Here is a 5,525-nt window from a genome sequence, read left to right as displayed (position 1 = left end):
AAATAAAATAGCATCATAAAATGTTAATGAAATGTGCGCGAATGAAGCGCAAATAATGTTAATCAAAAGGGCATGTAAGGTTTGTAAGTATACGCCAAGAACCACATGAAATCTCCGCAAAATGTTTAAATTTTCTCTGTAAAAGGGCAAGAGAAGCAAACCAGGATGGAATTGCCAGAACACAAAATCCCAACTTAAATGTCCATAAAAATTGAGCCAATCCCCAATCGCAAAATGTTTGTACAATGTCCATAAATAAAGTACACACAATGTCTTCAAAATGTATGTAATTTATTTTAAAACAGTCCGAAAAATATCAACATTTTCTAAAACAGCCTCAGTGACTTTGTATTTTCAGGACTAATCTAACCTTGCAAACTCTTGTTGGCATAATCAACAAAAGGAGTTACTTATCGTTTAGTATTTAATCATTGTCATGAAGGTCATATCTACTGAAAACAAACTGTTATAAAATATCTTAGCTATCTTTATTGATAAATATTTCGATACTCTCTCTTTGAAGATATTCCTTATAAACATAATTTTGACTATCAATTGTTATTTATTCATCAAAGCATTTCCATGCAATGAATGTGTCATTTTAAAATGAACTTTTTTGTAAAAGACATATAAAAAACTATTTAGGTCTAATTAACCCAGCAGGAGGTCTGTATGGGAGAATCTTGACCAAGGTCGTGAGTACACATGACCTCAGGCAAGATTCTCCCATACAGACTGACTAAGCTAGGTTAATAACATGTTTATTATACAGCAAACAAGAGCAATTTAATTCGTTTAGTGTAACTGGTTTGTACTTACTGACATTTTGCTTGCGAACGGCGACAAGCGACAAAAGCGACAAAAGTGTTGAGACACTTGGCAGTAAAATTCGATTTTCTGCGTCTTGGATACATTTCCCCTCCTTTCCAGAAAAACAATGTTGATTTTTCTATTTCTTCGACTGCACAGAACACAGCGCCTACACAACATTGGATTTGGGGGGCGGCAGTATCAGAGAATTAACGCTAGATGCAAATGAAATAGAACAAATGCTTAAGTATCGAAAAGCGTCTTTTCCTAAGAGTGTCTCAACTACTTTTGTCGCTCATTGTAGGTTCATAACATGTTTACTATACAGCAAACAAGAGCAATTTAATTCGTATAATGTAACTGGTTTGTGCTAACTGACATTTTGCTTGCGAACGGCAACAAGTGGCGATGATCTGAACTTAATTCTGCCAAAGTCTGCTCGTCCTCCTTACTGCTTTTTTTTTTCTCATCATGCCTTTTGGCACTTTCATAAATAAACATTGGTAGAAGAAAATTCTCAATATTTTTTTTTAATTTTAAGTTGTAACTTTTTCACCGCAAAACATTACCGGTCTACTGTTGATGGGAAAATCTAGACCGCTCTCAATATCGATTTCAGTGAATCAAATTCATAAACTTGGTAGTTCTCAGTCCGTGTGAGAGACACAGCCATATAATAAATTAATGTACGTAATAAATTTCCCAAACATATGCATTCCTCATTTAATATGCAAGTTATATAAAATCCTGGAGTAATTTGACTGCAACCAAGAAACAGAAACAAGTTGGCACCATTATACACTAACTCCAATCCTATCATTTAATAATTAATAATTTAACTGATTGCTTAGTACAGGTGGTAAGTTTTTTCGTAGACTAGCCACAGGAGAAGTTCTTGTTTTTATTGTCATTGTCTAGGATTTGAAATTTTGCTGGCTTTCAGATAAAAAAAGTTCCATGATGATTGCCATGTTTGTGGGTATCTGAAAGAAAATTCGAACAAAGAAACAAAGTTAGAATAAAATGATGCCTTCCTGTAATCTAGATACCACCTTCAGTTCATTGTACAATACATAGAGGATATTACATGAAACAAGATATGAAAGGTACAGTGTATGAATAACAAATCATTATAATGTAAAATTGTGTAATAAAAATGTTCATGTAGTAGAGAAGAATAATATTAAAACACAAAAGAACCTTACAATGAAGAGGAAGCTCTCGTTTCATTGGCTAATCATGTTTGTTACCATGATGACACCCATATTCTCACCTGTGAAAGATACATGTAAAAATGATATGTTCACTGTGCGTGGTGTAGAGATATTTTTTTAGTAAAGGGAAAAATCCTGGTATTTCATCAGTATTTCATAATTTTAATAGAAATGAGAATTAAATGCACATCACTTCCTGCTTAGCAACTGGATGAAAAGACCTTCATACATGTGTAGCTCATGCATTAGCCTGTATTCTGCACAGTATGTGCAGCTGCTAGTGTATTTTGTTCAATTGAGCCTTTTTTATTCTTTCTTACAATATACGCTGTGCATAGATGTACAGCAATTAAAGTACTTGTAATGTGCATGTCAATAAGGCCATATTTCTTCAGGTTTTCCAAGAAAAAATGTGACGTGTTTGGGAGCGAAGATCCCTAGTGTTTCCTCATTTAGCGTTGTCCGTTTCTTACACTGGCAGCGAAAATGTTGTGTTTGCTGATGTTGCTGCTTCCTTCCGGTTGGACCTTGTGCGGAACGAAAAACCTTCCGTTGCCACTGTTCTCACTTGTGCGAGTACGTTAGCCAGAATTTAAGGCACTTTTAAGAAAATAGCTTTACTAGCGAACGAAGGCATTGTCAAGGCGCCCGGGAAACGAGTTTCAATGAAATCACCGACCGGAGATTTAGCAAATTCGACCAAAAGGCACGACCAGTTCAAAGAAAACAGAAACCCGACCATTGAAGTTTCTGGCCTAGATGATAAGATGGTGTGATCAATAAACTTCAGCTCTGATGCATCAGGGCAACCGATAATGAATGTGAAAGATCGATATTTCATGTGGATTGGTTCAATTGCATTTGCAGTATACAGACACGTAGCCATCACCTTCGCTGCCTGAAATCGCTTGCAACGGAAATGCAAGCCTGTTTTCGTTAAATTTTTGCGCTCTTTCAAAGTGGTTTTCTCTTTTTGCTCTCATTTTTTCGAAGGTGATAAAGGCAGAAATTTAATTGACCCTTGCTGATGAATTCGAATTCGCAGCCAAGTATTTGCATAAGAAAGAATAACATATTAAATATTGTATTTTTCTCATTCTAACAATTGCGGCGTGCAGAGGACACAATAGTTGTGTGTGTGCGATAAAATCCTAACTATATATCGTACCCGGCGATGCTATATTGTAAGCAGTGTGCAGTGATATCGTATCACAACATTGAAGCACTTTCGCAACGCGCGGAAGTAACTGAAAATTTATGCTTTTACCAAAACCAAAAACGGATCGACTTAAGTTCAAAAGACACAACTTTTGCCGGAATCTGAGGGCTTGTACGTTTGGGAATACTTTAAGACACTCGGCGACAGAGTTGACCTCTTTCTTTCGTGCTCCGCGTAAGCTCCGCGTAAGCTCCGCGCGTGAATCAAAATGATTACGAAAGTGTTTATGTAAACTGTCAAAATTGACCAATCAGAGGGTAAACCAGGAGCTGGTATACCGGAATGAAGAACTTAAAGAGATACTTACAGGCTCTCCCGCCTCGCCTCGACCCAAGTTCCCACTCGCTTTTCACACGCACTTCTTTTCGTTTTCTCGACTATCTGAGAGCGTGGAACAGGCTATGGATAGTTATGTTCTTCTCCATGCGTGGCTAATGCTTTGGAGTTTTATAAAATCAAAACAATCACAAAAACAGCAGATGTGTTGTCATTACTATTGTCTTTTTTCTTTTAAAACCTGTGTTAACCTACCTGTGTTAACTTACCATTACATCTCAAGGTCACTTTCCTGGATTCGTTTCAGTCGTTCTTCTTCATATGCTGACGAGGAGGATTTGTTTGTGCAGATTTCTTCACAGGCTATGAAATAAGAGTATTCTATGTATGAAAAAAAAAATGCATGTATAAGTTCCGGTACAACAGACCGTCCTCTTTTTCAGTACAGCCAGATTAAAACAGTTAAACTAAAACCCTCTTGAAGCAACAACAAAACAGGGAACGTTATCCAATGATTCGTGCATGTTGTCTAATCTCAAGCCCAGAGTTTCTCAGGCTCTTTGACAGCAATTGTTTACCACGATAAACTCTGAAACAATGGTGTCTGTTTTTCTTAATTAATTATTAATCTTATTAATATTGTGAACTTCTTGACTGGCCACCCATGTAACACACATCTGTACTGTTGTCCAAATCCCATGATTTGTGTAATAAAAATTCCATAATCCTAGAGTCCCTCCAGCTGACCAACCACTGACAAAGCTAAGAGCCTGAGAAACTCTGGGCTAAAGATTGTTAAATGTCACATTACTTACACTGTAAACTCTGGGTAGACTGGGTTCAATCCAGGGTACATTGTACATTTAGTAAATAAACCCCTTGCGGCGGCAGGTATATCGGAGGATAGTGCCCAAGGCTGAAAAATTGTCCGAAAAATGAACAGTTGGCCGAGAAGCGAAACTTCGAGGGCCACTGTGAAATTTTGAGGACAATCTTTTAGCCGAGGGCATTATCCTCCGATATACCAGCAAGCCGGAAAGGGGTTTATTTATTTTATAACCCTCCGATTAATTTCTCAAGAAGAACGCACTGAACGCACTTAGATCCAAAAGGGAAAAAAAGCCAGCTTTCGTGTATATGAATGGCGCGATTGGTTTGCTCGATTTTAATTACAAAGTAACTGGAGGAAATGCTGACAAGTTGTCACGTCAAGTATGCTCTTTATAACGCCCCAAAGATCAAAAGCTTGAAAACTTAAATGAAAACACAGTTTTGTCTAAATGTTTTTGCAATTATATTGTTCGAAAAGATGACAGCCGACGAATTAACAGTCTTTCACAAAAATGCGTAGCATTTTTAGGTGCCCTTTGGAATTACAGCCACGAAAGTTTGAGCGAGAAAAATCGGCCTCGCATGGAATTTGAACGTTGAACGATAATGGAGTTGATTCTGTTGCTGAATCGAGCGAGATCCTTTAAAGTAGCGTCTAATGCTTCGTTTAGCCGACTGAGATTATTTGTCACAAATAATAGAAAAAGTCTTTTTGTGTGGAGAATATGACAGAAACCGGTCCAGCCCAACACGAATGGCTTTCATCGTACTGCGGCTGTATGGCTTTCCTTCAACTTTTCGTGCTTCCACGAAAAGTCGCCTCAACGCACGATAAAAATTGGATGAAAATTGTATACCGTAGTAGCTTGGTAAGTAGACTTTGTCGCAAAAAAATGTAACTAACCTTTATTTTGTTTATACACAAAAGAAAACTCAATTCAAAGGCGTTGAGAGGATATTTTGTGGACTTTTTCTTGTTGCCTGCATTGTCAACCAGCTTTGGAATTTCTCACTGGCTTCTGCAAAAAGAATTTTTGTGTCTTTCATGACCAATCAAAAGTTTAGCTTGAACGTTTGCTCGTTTCCTGGTTTTCTTGCGTAGAAATAAAATCAGAGGACGGATATCAAATCGGACAACGGATATTCTCTGATAACCATCGTTCGATTTGTATCAC

General features: G+C 37.3%; 1 long non-coding RNA gene across 2 annotated transcripts in view; it reads right to left on the bottom strand.

The window, feature by feature from the left end:
• Nucleotides 1-1,024: 1,024 nt before the first annotated feature.
• LOC138057267 (uncharacterized) overlaps nucleotides 1,025-5,525 on the bottom strand; it is a 6,648-nt gene continuing 2,147 nt past the window's right edge. The window contains exons 3-4 of one of the 2 annotated variants that reach the window (XR_011133628.1): nucleotides 3,775-3,900; nucleotides 1,025-1,793 (exon numbers count right to left, since the gene is read on the bottom strand). This is a non-coding gene — a long non-coding RNA (uncharacterized lncRNA). The remainder of the gene's footprint in view (nucleotides 1,794-3,774; nucleotides 3,901-5,525) is intronic. The other variant, XR_011133629.1, reaches the window with a different exon arrangement.

This window comes from Montipora capricornis, chromosome 7 (genome assembly GCF_036669925.1).
Source record: "Montipora capricornis isolate CH-2021 chromosome 7, ASM3666992v2, whole genome shotgun sequence".
NCBI classification, from domain to species: Eukaryota; Metazoa; Cnidaria; class Anthozoa; order Scleractinia; family Acroporidae; genus Montipora; species Montipora capricornis.
Note: the sequence above shows the minus strand (reverse complement) of the source record. Positions and strands in the feature narration are given on the sequence as shown.